The sequence below is a fragment of the Sus scrofa genome, chromosome 8, assembly GCF_054392235.1.
Source record: "Sus scrofa isolate SSC_HxYL_T2T_F1_AM1 chromosome 8, Sscrofa_HxYL_maternal_Yorkshire_Landrace_v2.0, whole genome shotgun sequence".
Classification (NCBI taxonomy): domain Eukaryota; kingdom Metazoa; phylum Chordata; class Mammalia; order Artiodactyla; family Suidae; genus Sus; species Sus scrofa.
In genome coordinates, this window is record NC_139390.1 from 131,307,792 (window position 1) to 131,326,842 (window position 19,051).

General features: G+C 39.9%; 1 protein-coding gene and 1 long non-coding RNA gene across 27 annotated transcripts in view; both read right to left on the reverse strand.

Annotated features, from left to right (window-relative positions):
* The window catches only part of BMPR1B (bone morphogenetic protein receptor type 1B), a 500,524-nt gene that overhangs the window by 314,710 nt on the left and 166,763 nt on the right, over nt 1-19,051 (reverse strand). For 2 of the 26 annotated variants that reach the window (XM_084970847.1, XM_084970840.1), the window contains exon 1: nt 9,571-9,634. The gene's annotated coding sequence lies outside the window, so the exon portion shown is untranslated. 26 annotated transcript variants of the gene reach the window in all.
* Nucleotides 10,020-19,051, reverse strand: part of LOC146401051 (uncharacterized) — a 120,986-nt gene continuing 111,954 nt past the window's right edge. Inside the window, exon 2 of the long non-coding RNA XR_014813383.1 lies at nt 10,020-13,228. This is a non-coding gene — a long non-coding RNA (uncharacterized LOC146401051). The remainder of the gene's footprint in view (nt 13,229-19,051) is intronic.

Below are 19,051 nucleotides of genomic sequence, written 5' to 3' on the forward strand. Positions count from 1 at the left end.
CTCCATCCCCACCTTGAACCCCCCCCCCCCCAGGAGCCCCCTTCCTTTCAGGATGCAGTGGTCAGCACCTCTTGCTGTCCTTCGCATTCTTGCTGCTTTCTACTGTTCCCACAGCTGCTGGCCGGACGCAGAAAGACAGAGGAGAATGGAGGCCAAAGTGACAGTAATACTATAGCTTCCTCAGAAAAACAGCACCCCTGCGGCAGAGGGAGAGCTGCCTCATTTTCTCACTGTTTAAAGATCATGGGCATTTGAACAAGCAGCAGATGTGAGGAAAGCAGCAGAAAGTACATTTCCTACTGAAGACTGGCTGGGCTATCTGTTTCATCAGACGATCCTGTTTTTTCCCAGGCAGTTCCCTCTAGGGTCAGGAAATGCATCAAAATTTCTAGCAGTGTCAGTCTTTTTTTAACCTCCAATACTGTGTTTGTTTATTTCTAGGTCTTCACTGGTCTTTTAGCAGAAAATTGGAAGAGGCTGTGTCAGCAACTGCAACCAGATGCTATTTTTAGTGGGAAGCCTCTCTAAATGTGAAATGTAAGTTAAAATCTGATTATTTCACTGTCAAACACAAGAATAACTCATTGGATCCATTCATATGACTTTATTCTAAATAAATTTATTAATGCTGAAAAGTGTAACACACAGGAGACTAGAAAGCACTGCTTATCAAGAAGTCACCCACTGCTTATCAAGAAGTCACCTAAACCACCCATGGCAGCAAAGTAAACTCATTTTCTTCACTGTAACTGGCACCCGAAGAATGAAAAGCAGGCTCTCCCGTTAGGTGAAGTTGAAAGTGGTTAACAAAAAATAAGCATTATCCTCTGCCTTCTGGCTTTTATTATTCTTGTGGTTTTTCCTAAGCGCATGGCAGTGTTTTCCTATTTTCTATCATTCTAGACCACACAGGGAGAGGAAGCCCTCGTCTGATAACCCTGATGAGTATCATGATAGTAGCAAGTTTGAAGTTCTCGGCTGTCATCAATTTCTCATTGCCATTTTGACATTTAGACACTAGCAAATAGAAGACGTTCCTTGTATAGGTCACTTCTATATCCCACACATATAGCTTCTTCCCCCCAAAAATGCAAATAAGAGCAAGTATAGATAAATACGCTATCGGAAATTAGAAAAGCGTCTGTGAAAGTCTGTGGTAGACACGTTTTCACAATGATCCACTTTCAAAAAGTTTTTAACCAGTGCAGTTTTAAGAGGAATGGCTGTCGAGTCCGACACACTCCTGAGTTTAAATCCTGGCTCCACTATTTAATAGCTGTGTGACTTTGAGCAAGGTCATTAACCTCTCTATGGCTCTGATTTTGCTTTTCCAAAATGAAGATATTAAAAGTGCCTGCTTCTTTGGATGGCTAGCAAACTTAAAAATAAGAGATAAAGCAAGCAACGTAACAGCTCCTTAAGCAGTCTATAAATGTTTGGTGCTATTATTATCGCCCCACATATTTTAAAACAAAAGGTTCAATCTTTACATAAAGTGGAATTCTACCTCAAGATGAAAAGATCTCTTTGTAGTCACCCCACAATGCTATGTTGGAAACTGGTAATTTGCTTAAAAATTTGTACACCTAGATTATACAGAGATAAACAAATTTGAATTCCTTATCTTTGTTGATTATAGTAGGATAAGGAAAAGAAGCGGATCGTTTATAGAGGAGCAGGACAAACTACTGGTGCTTTAGAAAACAGACCCTAAGATTTAAACATTTATCCTAGCGCAAAGGTTCTCCAAAGCATCACCTAGGGCTGGCCTTTCTGAAAACAAGGGATCACATTTTGGCTTGCACAGTGACTAGCGAGTATTCATTGCTTTTTGTAGGCTGAAAAGAAGCGTGCTCTGTATGCTACAATACAAAAGAGTCCCAAATAAAGAATGTTCTTGGGTCCCTCGAGACTTTGAAATGAATAGCTAGAGACTTAGGAGGGTAAAAATTATGTTTATAATGATCCAAGTCTAGAAGCTTACTCTATTTTACATAAACACATAGCATTTATAAGATTTTTAACACTCACTGAATTTTTCAAAAACATGACAACTATGTAAGTCAAGGGATTAGTTTTGTTCAGAGCCTTGTCAAAAGTGATTCACCATATAAAACTTGCTCCACAATCTCAACACCACTTATATCCTGTTTTCCGAGTCACTGATAAAACAATTTTTTCAGGCTGCATTTGTAGCTGTGGTCTTCACAGCGATGCTACACATATGTACAAGAATTTAACTACTTTACTCTTCTTGGTGTGGTCACGCCCAAGCATTTTCATATTGAAATTCATGTTATTCTTGAAAATGTATTTGTTAAAATTTTATGAAAATAGTTTTTTTTTTCTTTTTCTTCTATTTTTTTTCTTTTTAGAACCACACCCACAGCAAATGGAAGTTCCCAGGCTAGGGGTCCAATCAGAGGTGCAGCTGCCAGATGATACCACAGACACAGCAACGCGGGATCCAAGCCTCATCTGCGACCTTCACACCAGAGCTCATGGTCAATGCCAGATCCCCAATCCACTGCATGAGGCCAGAGAGCGAACCCACATCCTCATGGATACCAGTTGGGTTTGTTTCTGCTGCGCCACAAGGGGAGCTCCAAAAAATAATTTTAATGTGATTTTTCATTTATATTGCAAAGGACATTAGACTATCCTATCACCATATCATTTCAGGATATTAAAGGCATATTATTAAATAGACAAGGCAGCGTGTAGTTTGAAGGAACAGAGAGCTAACAAGAATAGAAGCCTTCATAGTAATCCTCAAACACACAAAGGCAACCTGGAGAAAATGCAATTAACTCAGAGTTACTTTTCCTCCAATTTTAGACAGAACAGGAAAAATTTTAACTTGCTGTAAGAATTTAGTTTAGGTATTTTAAACACTATCCTGAAGAAAAAGACTGTAAAATCACTAAACTGAGAAATTTCTATCAGCATACTTGAGCCATTTAAGAATGTGATAAGCAGAGAGCTCCTGCTGTGGCACAGCAGAGCAGAAATGAATCGGACTAGGAACCATGCGGTTGCAAGTTCAATCCCTTGGCCTCGCTCAGTGGGTTAAGGATCCGGTGTTGCCATGAGCTGTGGTGTAGGTCCCAGACATGGCTTGGATCCTGAGTTGCTCTGACTGTGGCACAGGCTGGGAGCTGTAGCTCTGATTGGACCCCTAGCCTGGGAACCTCCATATGTCTCGGGTGCAACCCTAAAAAACAAAACAAACATAAAAAGAAATGTGATAAGCAAAACTTTCTTGAAAATTAAATTTGATTGTAAACTGGGGTGACTCTACAATTATTCATTTAACATTTGTTTTAACATTTTTAAATGTTTCAAAGTGAATTCAAAGAAAATTGAGTCTTTAGTAACAGCTTTAGTACTTTTACAATGATCTGGAGAAACTGAGGGTGGTAGGTGATATGTTTAGAGTGTTCGAAGCCTGATGGTGGCATGTGCTGCTCGTCTAACCACAACCCTTACACCAGAGAAAAAAATACAAACAAATATGAGCAATGAAAAATAGCACTGGTCCTGAAAATAACAAAGGATTATTATTTCAGATATCTCTTAATCCAAGTACATACAGTAAAAGTTATTTTAAAAATATGATTACACTAACACATGTCCATTGCATTAAGAATAATACATATAAGATGTACCAGCTTCCACACATACCTCATCACAGAATTATAAAACTACTTGCATCTCCCATCAAAAATTTTAATGTGGTATAAAAAAGTAGGTCATTAAACTTTGATATTCACCATGAAGTAAAATTCAGAAATGAGCTATGGCAGTCAAAAGGCACCAACTTCCAGTTGGTTATAAAATAAGTAAGCCCTGGGGATGTCACATAACAGCATGGTAAATACAGTCAATAATACTCTATTATATATTTGAAAGTTTCTACACATAAATCTTAGAAACTCTCATCACAAGAAACAACTGTGTGTGGTGATGAATATTAACTAATTGTGGTGATCATTTCACGGTATGTACAAATATTCTGTTGTACACCTGACACTAATATGTTGTAAGTCAATTATATCTCATGTTTTTAAAAAAGTGAAATTCTCTTAGCCTGTCTTCTTAGCTTTACAAATGAATATGTGAATTCAATTAATAAATCCCTAGACGTAACAATCTCACATATACAATAGTTGCAGAGATCAGGCTTCTGACTGATCTGAGTCTTTCCCACTTTTTGTTATTTTTACTCCATGTTATCAAACATTCAGTAAACACATTGAAGTTTTTTTTTTAAGAAACACTTGCTCTGATTTAAATAAATCAAAGAAAAACTACTTCAAATCAGTACTTCTGACCAGGATAATATGACCAGTGAGTGGCACCCATCAGGTTGCAGGTCCTCAGGAGTTTGAAAACTCCAGACAGGGGACCATGAGTCCACAGTATATTAGGTTCCAAAAACAAAATATGGCCATTTAGAGCAAACCAATTTTTCACAAACGGACCTTCCATTTTAAACCAGCCAGTATTTCTTTGTCTAAATCCCAGAGTTTTTCCTGTAGCTGAAATTCCACACATGGTCTCCATATCCCCAAAGAAACGGTCTTTCCAGATGAGTTCCTAAGAACAGAACTATGTTTCTTCGAAGTCAGCAAGCTATTTATAAAAACTACAGTAGCCCCCAAGGGAAGCTCAATTGGCAAGTATAAAATTACTTTGTATATAGTATAGCAGTTGCTCTGCCTTTTCTTCAGGGGGAGAAATAAGATGATGATCAAAAAAATAAGGTAAGTGGAAGGTTATCATTGTAATGTGGGTGCTTATCTTACAAGAAGAAAATGCTACTGATTCATTTTCACGACCCTGTAAAATATTCGAGTTCCCTACCAAGTTGGCACGTACATAAATGTAATAAAATCAATCATGCACTTCCACTACCATGAATGCCATTTGGAATTAGAAAAAGCAACACGCTAAATGTTAAAATATCTTATTTTTAATAATATTACTAATTTACACAGGTTCTTTAATATATAAATGGTTTATATATGTTAAAATGTCAATCATCACTTAGAATTAGACACATAGTATTTAGCAATGGCGCTTGTTTGATGCTCATCAATCCTATGAGAATCTATCCTTCATATATATGTGTGTGTGTGTATGCATTTTTCCTACCTTACTGCTTAACTGAATAACCTTTCTTCCAAATATTCGCTTAAGCCCAGATGATATTCAAACTGTAATCCAATGAATATGGCCGTATATATATATGTGTGTGTGTATTTATACACACACACACATATATATATAGGACTCACATATATCTAGTGAGAATGGAAGCTTCCATAAAGCATAAAGACAGAAGAATAGACTTGTGGTTGCCGAGGGGGAGGGGGAGGGAGTGGGAGGGATTGGGAGCTTGGGGTTAATTTACAATGAGATCCTGCTATGTAGCACTGAGAACTATGTCTAGATACTTACATCACAACAGGACACTGGGAGGAAAAATTATGTATACATGTATATGTAACTTGGTCCCCGTGCTGTACAGTGGAAAAAAAAAAATTAAAAAAAAAAAAAAAGAATAAAGACAGCAGTTCCCGTTGTGGCATAGCGGAAATGAATCCAACTAGGAACCTTGATGTTGCAGGTTCGACCCCTGGCCTCACTAAGTGGGTTAAGGTTACGGTGTGGCCGTGAGCTGTGGTGTAGGTCTCAAGTGCGGCTTGGATCTGCCATTGCTGTGGCTGTGGTGTAGACTGGTAGCTCTAGCTTCTACTGGACCCCTAGCCTGGAAACCCCCATATGCCACGGGCGCAACGCTAAAAAGCCTAAAGAAAGGGAAGAATGAAGACAGTCATGGCAGTGTGTCCTGGCTGAATAACGTACATCTCTGCACCACTATATCCACGTGTAGGAAATACTGATTGCACTAAGCACCAGTAGGTAAGAAGAGGAAATGTGTTTATCTTTAGTACAAGTTACCAGAAAAATCTCCACTTTTTCCAATTGTTTCTTCCCTACGTGACCCCACTGCTTCCTAGGGGCTTACATTCATGCAGCAACTACTTATTAACAGTTTTCTATGAGCCAGATACTGGGCCAGGTATGTCTGGGAGAAGAGAATGTAGAAGAAAAACAAGGCCCCATGTTCACAGAGTTTACACACAAGTTTTATAATCTGGTTGGAGAAGAATAAATGTTTGCATCTACGTGTTTGTGGTTCCTTATTTTATTGTCCGGTGCTTATTATGTGCCACACAACGAGCTAACACCTTTAAGTTACTTACCTCAATGGACTCTTTTATGTTGGTAGAAACACACACAAAAATTCAAGTAACCATTCAGTAACTAAAGAATAGGCAAGAACAGAACAAACACATAAAATAAAAACGCAATTCATAGCTACATAAATTATAGAGGCATGTGTTCAAAGAATATTAGATACTGGCTTATGAGAAACGTAAATTAATTCAGCATAGATTGAATTAGAATAGAATAAAAGTAATCTCATATAAAGGACAAAAAAACATGTTCTAATAGTGACTACTTCTCCAAAACTAAATTCTACTGTCATTAAATTTTATCCCTTTACTCTAACTCGTGACTACATTCATTTACTGCAAAATTTAAATCAGAATTCTATTTTTAAACATATATTTACTTTTTTTTTGTCAAACATATATTTAAACGCCTGCAACTTAACGAAACTGAAGTTAACTGTATTTTATACAGTTATTTATAAATCATTCAACATTTTCTTCTTTATCAGATTTTCGTGGAAACCAATGAACTGGTTTGACCGAGTCAATTTCAACGTTTCTTAACAAAACTACTTAAATTTGGACACCCAGAAAATCTCTCTGTGAGGATGTTCCCTTTCAGGACTGACTTGTGAATTTACTTCCTCCACTGAGTTTACCAATGGTGCTCAGACAATGTTCAGCAATCCTACGAAGATCTTCCTTCACCGAAGGAAGACAGCTGTAATTGAAGACATCCTCTAATTGAAATAAAAGACTATGAATTTTCCCTGGAAAGAGAAGTCCCTTTTTATTTATTCGAAACATTTAATGAGCACCTTCTACAAGCAGACAACATTTAAAGAGTGCACACCAGTCACTGTACTGGCCACACCCCAGCAGGCAAGCAAGGCTACTTACTGACCTCTTGGGAAATGCAAGATGGAAGACATGCAAGCATAGTCCAAGCAGGAAGGGGAAAACCCCTGGACAGAAAAAGATTCAAGATACAAAAGCAATCTGGGGTATCTGTTTGGAGTGGGTCCCAGAGAAAAGAGGGAGCAGGAGGGCAGACTGTGGGTGTTAGGATCAGCCTCGGACAGAAGAGGTGCGCTGTTTCCTCTGAGGCCAGCGTGATCCGCCTCTAGTCCACCGACTTCCAAAAAGTTCACCGAGAACACAGCACAGAACAGAACTTGAATGGGGGAAATGTTTCATCTCTTTTAATGAACCTTTGGCTGAAATTTAGCATTTTACTATGAAAGTAGGCAACAAATCACAGTCCCAATACCTGTGGCCTTGTCACCAGTAGAAATCACATTTTCCTACTATACCTCTGTTTATACAGGTAGCTCAGAGTATAGCTTACTCATTAAACACTTTGACATTAAGGTAGTCATGTGTCCTACTGCTAGAGCTTGTGGTTTATTTGATTTTATTTAGGGCTGCACCCATGGCATATGGAGGTTCCCAGGCTAGGGGTCAAATTGGAGCTATAGCTGCTGACCTACACCGCAGCCACAGCAATACGGGATCCCAGCAGGTCTGTGACCTTCATCACGGCTCACCGCAACACCAGATCCTTAACCCACTGAGCGAGGCCAGGGATTGAACCTGCATCCTCATGGTTCCTCGTCACGTTCATTGCAAATGAGCCACAATGGGAACTCCTAGAGCTTGTGGTTTAATGTACAATACTCACATATTATCACATCACAGGTGGGGTTTTCTTAATATCATGAAAACTGGATCTTGCTCATTGGTTTCCTTTGTAATATTATGACTTTTTTCATTTAAAAATTATCTTGAGGGGTGGGGGTCCACAGGCCTCCCTAGTTTGCCCAAAGCATCCACGGCACAAAAAAGGAAGAGCAACTGCTCTGAGGCACAAGGGGAAGGATGTTTAAAAATTAATGTAGGAAGGACTACATTGTCATCTCCCTGCATCACCTTAACTCCTTAGTCAAAGTCTGCTAGAGCCCTTGTGTGCAGGGTGCAGTGGGGGACACGGGTTACAGCAACAACAGGAACTAAGAGGAAGGGAAAGGAGCAGGTCTGGGAACAACCCCCTGTGTGCTCTAGGCGTGACTGAAGGGTTAGAACAAATGGAGAGAGAATACAATGTATCCTAGGAGAGGCAGCAGCTGTGACCTAAGTCTGTGCATCACTGGCCTTTCACTCCAGGTTTAGGACTGCTCTTCTCTCTATGACCCTTCGATCCTCTGTCTAGGGCAGCCCACAGCAACTGAAATGCAAACACTTAATTTTAAAACACACTCTAGAAAAACCCTCTCACTCTATCGTACCCCACCACACCCAATCACCGACTTGCATCTGGGCCCATACACGCCACCCTTCGTAACAGGAGCAACAGTCTGTGTCCCTGTGCGAGACCACCTCCTCCCCACTCTGCCCCCACCCCAGGGTCCCTCTTTTTGCTCCAGATTCCATCGCCTTTGACACACTGAAGGACGGCACCACCGCAGTCCACACACACACCTCTGCATCTCTTGACCGGATCATGACTGTGCTGAATTTACTTTCACTTTAAAAAAAAAAAAAAATTAAAACCAAACACTTATCTTGGCCTCATTTCCTTTCCAAATACCACTCATCTCTCGGCTCCTTTTATCCTCTAGAGAACTGTCTCTACTTGCTGCCTGCAGTTCCCTCCTCCACTCTTGCCCTCTCTAGAACCCAACCCTATCACGCTTTCCTTCAACACTCCAGGATGCTTTTATCAAGGTCGCCTGCTGACCTTCTCTGTTGCTCAACTTTAAACAGGAGTTAACTAAGATTATAAACTCCTTTGCCTTGAAATACCTACACCACACGGCTGCCTGGACACACACAACGCCCTGATCGCCCTTGTACCTCACTCCTCCTGATCTTCTTTTGCTGTTTACTCATCTCCCCGACTCCCGAATCTCAGAGGTCTCCAGGATCCGTCTCCAAACCTCTGTCTTCTGTCTACACTCACTCTCTCAACAGTCTCATCCAGTCTAGTAGCTTTAGGCAAAGCCTGCACACTGGCGAAACTCAAATGTCTCTCTCCAGCCATGCCCCTCCCTCAATGCCAGCCTCTCATATCCCTTTGCATTGACATCTCAACATGTTCAAAAGTAAACTCCTGATTTAAACCACACCTTCACTTCTCAGCCTCCCTTTGGCCCCATAATAAATGGCCATTTCACCCTCTGATCCGGACAAGTCCTTGCACTTGTTCCTTGCGGCTCCCTCGTATTTACCTCCCACATGCAACTCAAATCCTTTTGGTTCTCCCTGTGAAACACATCCTGCGTTTTACTGTTCTCTGACCACCCCCAGCCCTGCCATCCTGGCTCACCTGGGGTTTGCTGCACGAGCCTGCAGGTGCCTGACTGCCGTCCTTGGTCCTGACCTGACTCCCCAGGCAGCAGCCAGAAGGATCTTTTTAAAGCCAATGACAACTCAAGTCACTCATTTGATTAAGACATTCCAATGACTTTCCATATCACTAAAAATACAAGCAAAAGTCCTTAAGACAGCCTACAAGTCTCAACATGATCTAGTTGCCTCCTGCCTTTCTCAATACCCTCTTAGTCCTCTCTCCTCAGAGCCTTGCCCTCCAAGCACACCAGCCTCCTTGCTGCCTTTGGAGCACATCTGTCACACTGCTGGCTGGTTACCTGCACTTCTTTCTTATTCCACCAGGACAGCTCCCCCCCAACATAAAATGAAACATACCTCACTTCTAATGTGTAAAAATCGCTGCGGTGATTATTTCAAATAACTTATTTCCCATTTTTTCTATACTTTTGTTAATGAAAAATGTACCTGCTGGGTACTTTGAGGATTTAATTATACAGAGAACTGTTATATATAGCAGTTCAGTGAATAATTTCCCCTCCTAAAATGGCCTTCATAGACTTAATGAAAGAGCATAGCTGATATTTAGCTTCAGCTTTCTCTGAATTCCTAACTAAATCCCAAGATTAAGATGACAGGTTAGAATGGCATTTATTTGCCAATATTTCAACTATAATAAATTGGATTTTTTATGGTTATTTTCCTGCAATTTGCACAACACTTTTTAATGTACTTGCTAGGGTACAAAAATTAAATTCAGGTTCCTAGGAAAGAAGGAATTCTTCCAAATGTAGTCTCCATATTCTGATCCTCTATTAAGTCAAAATAGTAACACTCGGTGACTTATTATTTCTTCTTAAAGGTTTACGAGTAAATGGACTGGATCCCAATATTTTCACTTATAACTAAACAAAATTTCAATCAAAAAGTGGTTTTTGTAAAGTTTAAATGGAGAATATAAGCACGAGCTAGAAACTTCAGGTTGTGATGGAAATAAATGAGGTTCTCCCTAAGTTGTGAACACAGTCTTTCTTAGAAAAAATAATGTCCTGGGTTATTGTCAGTCTCACTTTTTCTAACAATTTAATTTGAACTGTCTTAAAATTCAACTTTCTGATACTGAATTGAAACCATTAATACAAATTCCCTCATATAACACTCAATTGCTTATCCTTTAATTCACGTCATTAAATCCTCCATGAAGTATGCCATATGTGATAAAATTTTATAAAATGCTAATTATCAACATGCTGTGATGATTTTTTTTCTTGTCCTTTAGTGTTATATCCTATTATGCTTTATTAGTTGGTAAAAACAGAGAAGTCTTGCAAAGAGCTAAACTGGGAGAATCAGCAAAATTACTCAGCTAATTCTTCTCCCTCCTTCCTCTCTGGGTTTTCCCTGAGGAAGGGCATGGGTGGTAATATATGGCTTCTAAGGTTTCTGGCCCGCTATTATCCTCTCACCCCCATTCATTAGTCTTAGCAATTTGCATTCCTGATTAGTGAAAAACACAACTCATTGAGAATTACCCAGCCATCCATATGAAACTGATTTGGAATCCAGAGCCATCAGCAAGTCTTCCTTCCCTAAAGCAAACTCCTGCATCAAATTAGACTGCCTATGTCTGGGAGTGCGCATGGAATCCAGAGAGAGACAGACAGACCCGGCCAGGGTCCCATCTCCATGGTCCTTTGGGGCAAGCTCCTTCACACAGTAAATCCTCATCCCTCCGGCCTAGAGATGGGCTCAGGTGGGGGACTGGGGTCCTCCCCCACTTTCCCCAGACACCGCAATCCTGAGCAGAGCGGGTAAGCGGAGATAGGCCATCCACTTGAAGGACGTCTGGACACAGGTCAACAGGCAACTGGTGCCTCATCTGAAAGTCTGGTTGTTTGACTCTTCCTTTGAGCACTCTGAACCCTCCCCCCAAAAATCTATCTTTAAGATTGGTTTCTCTGTCCCGTAACTCTAACAGAGGTGGCTGGAGTAGGACAGAGGGAAGAGGTGAGAAAAAAGCAAACCACAATGGAAAACGATTTAACACAGAGAGGTATTTTTACATTTAATATTTCATCAAAGTTTCTGGCACAGGGTTACACCCTCAGTTCACCCTGCACTATTCCAAGACTGGAAGTGCACCTTGGAACCGACAGAACCGTGGGGAGAGCATCCCAAATTAAGAAGATGGAGGTGAACTGCATCTCAAGGAGGCTCAGAGAGAAAATGATTTAAGGCTTTTCACCCAGTTGTTGCTTATCAGGACACCAATGGAATGCCTTCACCACACTTCTTTTGCAGAGCAGCTGATGTTTCCAAGAACACTATGTAAAAGGTTCTAATTTGATCTGTCACTGAAGGCATCAACACGGAAAACCACCCCCGCAAGACAGAAATCGTACAACTCAACATTCTGATTCATTCAAATAAACCTCCCTAAAAATCCACCATATTATGATCAACATAACAACAACAAGGATCAAAGCACCCAAGTTCCATTATGTTATTGGTGAAGAATGGCTCCATTACTGTTCATTTGAAGTGAGACACCTGAAAGGAACCTGGACAGAAGAAACACATCAAAGACCCAGCGAAGCATGACTTCAAAAGGCACAGCACAGATGTGAGCTTCTGGGAAATAGCCAGCTCTGAAGCCAGAGCTCAAAGAGAGGGCTGGCTCTTCACCTTCAAACTAGCAAAGTCTATGAACAGTATCACCACAAGCTCTTTTCCTAACAAACTTCCATAGAATTACCTGGCAAAGGCTTCCCTTTTATTAGTAGAATAACTAGGAAGCAACAGTGTACAGCTAAGACCATGGCCCCCAGAGTCTGGCTGCCTGAGTTCTCCGACATGACTATTTACTAGGTATGTAAATCATGTGAGTTAAGTTCTTTAACCATGCTGGAACGTGACTTGCTCAGGACTGATGTAAATATTAAAAGTGATTATATTGTAAACATTAAAACGGTGGCTGGCACAGAGTAAGTTTCACTTCTGCTTGAAAATAATTACAAGGTTTTCTCTACCATTCAAGTCTCATACAAGATCTTAGGTATCATGGTAAATGGCTAACTCTGTTTCCTAAAAACAGACAGACGTAAGGATGTGTTTGTGTATAAGCATGTGAAATGAAAATATCATTACATTGAAAAGGCACCGAACAGCACTGTGAGGTATTTTTATGAACAAAGATAGATGGTTTTTTCCTTAGTCATTTTTTATCCTGTCATTATCTCAGGGGAAACGTGGGGTTGAGAGTTCAGTTCTAGTTTTTAAAATGTCCTGCAGCACAGTTACAGCTACTAAACACATTCTCGGTCTAAGTTTAATGACCCAGGGCACAAAGGATGCTTTTACAAAAGGATCCTGTTATTGTTATCATAGGTATTACGAGCCAAGAAGTGGTTAATCCTAATAATTATATATAGTTGTAAATAAAAGTGATTTGTGGAAAACTTACCCTTAAAATTGGCAGTACTTTATAAAAATCATGGCTTAAAATACATACAGGATGTAATATTTAAAATGTCTTTCAGTGTCCTCTTTTTATTTTTTTTTTATTTTTTTATTTTATTTTATTTTTTTTTTTTTGCTATTTCTTTGGGCCGCTTCTGCGGCATATGGAGGTTCCCAGGCTAGGGGTCGAATTGGAGCTGTAGCCACCGGCCTACGCCAGAGCCACAGCAACGCGGGATCCGAGCCGCATCTGCAACCTACACCACAGCTCACGGCAACGCCGGATCGTTAACCCACTGAGCAAGGGCAGGGACCGAACCCGCAACCTCATGGTTCCTAGTCGGATTCGTTAACCACTGCGCCACGACGGGAACTCCCTCTTTTTTTTATATATATCAAATGTGTGTTTGCATTAGAGGGTAACACATTAAGATTACGCAGGACTGGTTTCCAGGTATCTACTGCAACGGAGGTCTGAACCACAGGTTCAACGACAGCTTTGGATCATTCATTTTACTCAAATTTTGAAAGAATTTTGACATAAACAAAAGTGTAATGAAGAATATAATGTAAATGCATCATCCCTATTTAACGTAAAACAAGACACATTAAAAGTGTGCACTTCAGGCGACTTGTCCAAGAGCCCGAGGCTGTGTGTTTCCTCTCCCTTCCCCTTGGTACTCAGAGAACTCAGTTACCTCATCCGGCTGTTTTCCCACCTCCCATTCAAGCCCCATTTCCACTGAAGATACGTCATCCCAGGGACCCTAACTCCATTCCCAGCCCCAGGGGCAGAGTCTGCAAGCCATCAGAGGGAGTATCAACATTCACACTAGAATGTGAGGTGACTGCATCAGGCTGTTATATCTGAACAGCATGGCATGAATACACAAGGTAATGAGGACATCAGCCTGGGGAGGGCACAAATGTGTGGAGCAGGGCACAGTCCAGAGTATCTCAGAAAACGGAGGTGGATCCCACTGGCACCCCGAGCCTCCGGATCAAACCTTGCCCTGACATCCCTCCATGCTTCGATGTTGTGAGCCAGGACCTCTCTTTGTTTAGGAGCGTTTGAGATGCATTTCCTGTAACATGCGATGGATTTGTAACAGTGTTGAAGACAACATCAAGGTGAACTAAGACAGCAAGGACTGTGTTGTCCACTGATACCTTCTGTTACTAAAGTCCGTGTCGCTTCCTGTCCCCATATTCTCTTCTTCCTCCTCTCCATCACTATGCCTACGTACTTGACATCAAGAATTCCTATCAATCTGTGTCCATTCCTCCCTTGAGAAATTAACTTAAAACTTCCAAGGCCTTGTCCGGGGTATAGTCAGTCCTGAATCATCCTATCAAAATTTAGACAAAGCTACACAGGTTTCTTTCATGACACTTCTCACCATCTATGTTCTATGGCCCTTAGAATCCTAGGCCTTTTTTCCAGCATGAAGAATTAATGTCATTTTAAGGGAGAAAATGAACACAATAGAGTTTTCTACTTATAAACAATATGGAGTTTCTTAAAGTTTAATTTTTCTTCCTGAAAAGCTGTAATTGAGAATGCATATTTTCATTTTTCACGGACTTAAAAATCTCCAAAGAGACACCAATCTTTATCTTCCCTGCTCCTCCTAGTTTCAGAGGAAAAGGTCTCCTCCATACCAATCAAGATTAATCTCTCCAAGTAATCTTCACCAACCTCCCTCAACCTCACCAATTATTTCATTCTTCCCATCCTTCCTTATAGCCTAAAGGATGTCTAAGGCTCTTTCACAAATTAAAAAAAAAAAGAAAAATCCTACATGACGTACTGTGACTCCCATCTAACTTTTCTCCTTGGAGGAAACAAATTAAGTTTACCTGTTTATTTTTTACTTGTGGTAATGTGGTACTAAAATTTTAAATTACATACGTGGCTCGCATTATATTTTTGCTGCACAGGACTGTCTCAGATGCAAACATTTTTGACACTTGCCTGTGTCTTCTCTTCCCTTTGGCCACACTAAACCCCGTTCAGTCCTTCCGAGAGACAACGCATCCGCCGTGGGCCTAACTCCCTATTTGTGTGATATTGCTTCCTCCTCTTTCAGATGTGGCTCAGGTGCCATCTCAGCCATAAAAGCCTTTTCCCACCTGCCTTTCTTTCCTTCCCTGGTGGAACTGTCTTCCTCTCAGTCACCCATAGTATAATTCACTGATTTTTATCACAGACCCATGAAACTTGACCACAGATAAGCCCTTACATTATGCTGTTTTGAAGGCAGTAATTTTTTTTTTTTTTTTTTTTTTGGTCTTTTCTAGGGCTGCATGTGCGGCACATGGAGATTCCCAGGCTTAGGGGGCCAATCAGAGCTGTAGCCGCCAGCTTACGCCACAGGCACAGCAACGCGGAATCCGAGCCACATCTGCGACCACCACCACAACTCACGGCAATGCTGGATCCTTAACCAACCCACTGAGCAAGGCCAGGTATCGAACCCGCAACCTCATCGTTGCTAGTCTGATTCATTAATAACCACTGAGCCACGACGATGGGACCTCCAATAACTTTTAAGTTACGAACAAGTAAATAAGCAGTATCTTCTTTTAATCAAGAATTTTTTTTATTGCTGAACAGCACGTGTTAATCATTTTAAGTTTTTTTTTATTTTAAAGATTCTTAATATTTAAGACAGGGGAAAAAAAAAACTCAACGATTCACAAAAGGTCCTGCTCAATAATAGGCTTACCCAGAAAAGAGAAATGCACATCTAAGGTAGTAAGATAGGCTCTGGCCTTTGCCCACCTTTCTGAAGTTGGGACTCTCAGAAAAGCATGGCTCCATGTTTATGTGCTTTCTACCTTAGGGTTCTGAAATGCCAAGAATATTCCAAATCATCTAACATTTATCACCTAAAATCCAATCATAGTAAATAGTATTATTTTTTCAGACAGAAAAAGAGAAATCAAAATGCACTATTTTTAAATATCACCTTTCAGATATCAGTTTCTGCCATGTCTAAAATTCCTTTCAACAAATATAAAAGTGCTTCTATAAGCAAAAGAACAATAACTGTCAATTTTACTTTGAAATGAATAGTGTATCAGTCGCTGCATTTCTATTTGAAAACAAGTAACTAAAATATACATCTGCTAGTTATCAGTTGCCCATATCAGGGAAAAAATACTCCTGTCAATTCAATTTTTTTTAATTCAGAAAAATTACATTTTTGGTCTTTAAGAAAAACAGACTTAGGCAATAGTAGAGTAGTTATAGGGATAGGCTTTGGGGTCAGACAACCTGTGTTTAACTGTGGGACTCTAGGCAGGTTATTTAACTTATTTTAATTTTATTAATGATTAAATAAGTTTATAAGGACAAATTAAAGGGTTTATAAGAGTGTTTGTCACAGAGTAAAGGGCAAAAATAAGTTACCTATGTACTTAGTTAAAATCAATCATAAGTCAAACTACAATTTGAGTAAACATTTCCATCACAAAGGACTATTTTTTCCCTAACATATAAAAAGTTCCTAAAAATAAAAACAAAGACCAACAGTGCGTGAAAAATAATCAATATGAACAAAGATTTTACAAAAATTCAAAGATAAATGGTTTTTAAGTATCTGAAAAGATGCTGAACATCTCTCATCAGAAAAATGCAAAGTGAAAACATCAAAGAGACAGTATTTTTTCTTTATCTAAACCTCACAAAAATTTAAGAGTCCAGTAAAATATTGACTGGTAGCAAGCAAGGAAGCAGGCACCCCCACATATTTCGGGCAGGCACAGAATGGGTACAAACTGTGTGGTGCACAGCTCTCTATGCTCTAGGAAATGTTCCTGCAGTTCCATGTGCACATGTATGAAAATAACAAATGACTGGAAAAATCAAATACATTATATTCATACACCACATTTAAAATAACTGTATGCAGCATTTAAAAGACTGATGTAGCTTTACATGTATTAATATGGAATGACTGACAACATACATTAAGTGAAAGCAACATACAGAACAGTATGTATAGGTACTCTGTATTTAAAAGAAATACATATATTTTTATCTATACTATATATACTGCTGTGTATCATATATACATGTATATATACAGATACACACCATCTCTGGCCTTCCAGAGAATTACTGGAAGAATCTGTTTCACAGTAACTGCCTCTGGGGGGTGGTGGGGAGTGGCTAATGAGTGGATGGACCAGAAGAAGGAAGTTTACTTTTGTAACTTTTGAGTTTTATACCATGCACCTAAAAAAACCTATCTACCTAGCAAATTAAATCATTTATTTAAAAAAAAAAAAACCAGGTCTAAGCACTTTTTACTCGGTTGCACCAAGGCTTTAACAAAGCAGGTGTCCCTGCTGAAGGGCCACATGCAAGTGAGTTATTACTTAAAAATGCCTTCCATTTTTCCAGCAGTCATCTCCTTCAAGTGGCTCACTAGGGAAGATTTCTAAAGCAAGATCAGAATGCGCACGAAGAAACATTGCTAAAACCCACGTCATTTGTTGCTATTTTCATCATTACCAATTAACTACCTGCCAAAAAAAAAAAAAAAAAAAAGATCAAAAAGATCAACAAGTCATGTCTCATATTTTAAACACTGCTATAAAGATAACCCCTGCAAGTCGACAGAAAATTCTAACACCTATAGACACCTTCCTCAAACATCATCAAACATTACTCAGACATACCAATAAAATCTACATCTTCCCAAATGGGGCCTAAAAACTGTAACTATGGTTGTCAAATAGATAAGGCCTCTTCCAGGTGAGGAGGGGAGCTAGTTTTCTATCTTTGAAGGATACTTCCAAAGGAAAAAAAACCAAACTGCATCGATTCCTCTGAGATTTTCATGTCAGCCTCTTAAGAACTGTTGGGTTCAAACACTGGTGGGAAAAAACGAGTCCCTTTTATTATCAAAATATCTGCAAGTAGGCACTGCCAATTCCCTTTCAGAGTAAGATATGGCAAAGCTGCTAACTGCTGAGTTTTGGTGATGTTGGACTTTCTGTACTAAGCGATCAGTGATCCAGAAAGTAGAAAACACTCCCATCCTGGTGAACCGTTTTATTGGTTCTGGTTCATAAGGTTCTACACTATAGAATTTCATTTTCTACGCCAAACCTTAATCTCCCAGTCAAACAGGAGTTTAATGTCTTTGAACAGGTTTAATTTTAATCAGTTTTTCACTGCCTAAATAGTACAAGGCTTCAGAGATTCACTTTTTAAAGCATTTCAAAGGAGTGGGAGGGGAGCCTCCCTCAACTTTTCAAGCCAAAGAGGAGGTTGGGGGTGGAGAGAATGTTTTCTAGTGGGCAAAGTTACAGGAAGTCAGGAAAAAGCAAAGAGAAACATCTAAGCCTAGAAAAGACAGTGGGACAAGTGTAACGGGAAAAGGGACAGAAGAAAAGGAACGGAAGCAGATAATGAATACAACCTAATGGAACTAGTCTGTCCTGCAAACAAATCTGTACTTGCAAAGTTCTAGCAAGATTCTTAGCTCCAACTTACTCTGATTCTCAATGACTTCCGCCTGCAGGCAACCGCCTCAGGGCAATCACCTGCAATGCACACCAGGGACACAGCCCTGCTTCCTGCAGCCCCACAGCAGCCTGGGAAAGCAGCTTAAGCTGGGGATATTTAAAGCACCAGGTAAAATGGAAGGCAACTGGCAACAGTCATGCTATGATTCGCATATTTCAAGCGTAATACTTTCACACAATTGTTTCACACAATTCGCAAAAATCAAAAAGACCTTTTTTTCCTACTTAGTCAACAAAACCAAACATACTTACTTGGTATTGGTGAAGTACACCTGCATACAGTGAAGCATTTACCTTCTCGAGTTTCAAGAACAACAAAAAAGTCTCATCTCGTATCAGGATTATCTGATGCCTGGGTTTATAGCACTAACTATGCCTAATACCAAGTGTATACAGGGTAATTGATTCATTCGCAATTGGATTCCTTACGCATATACACATTCAAATCGTTATTTTGTACTAATGACAATTTTGGGTCC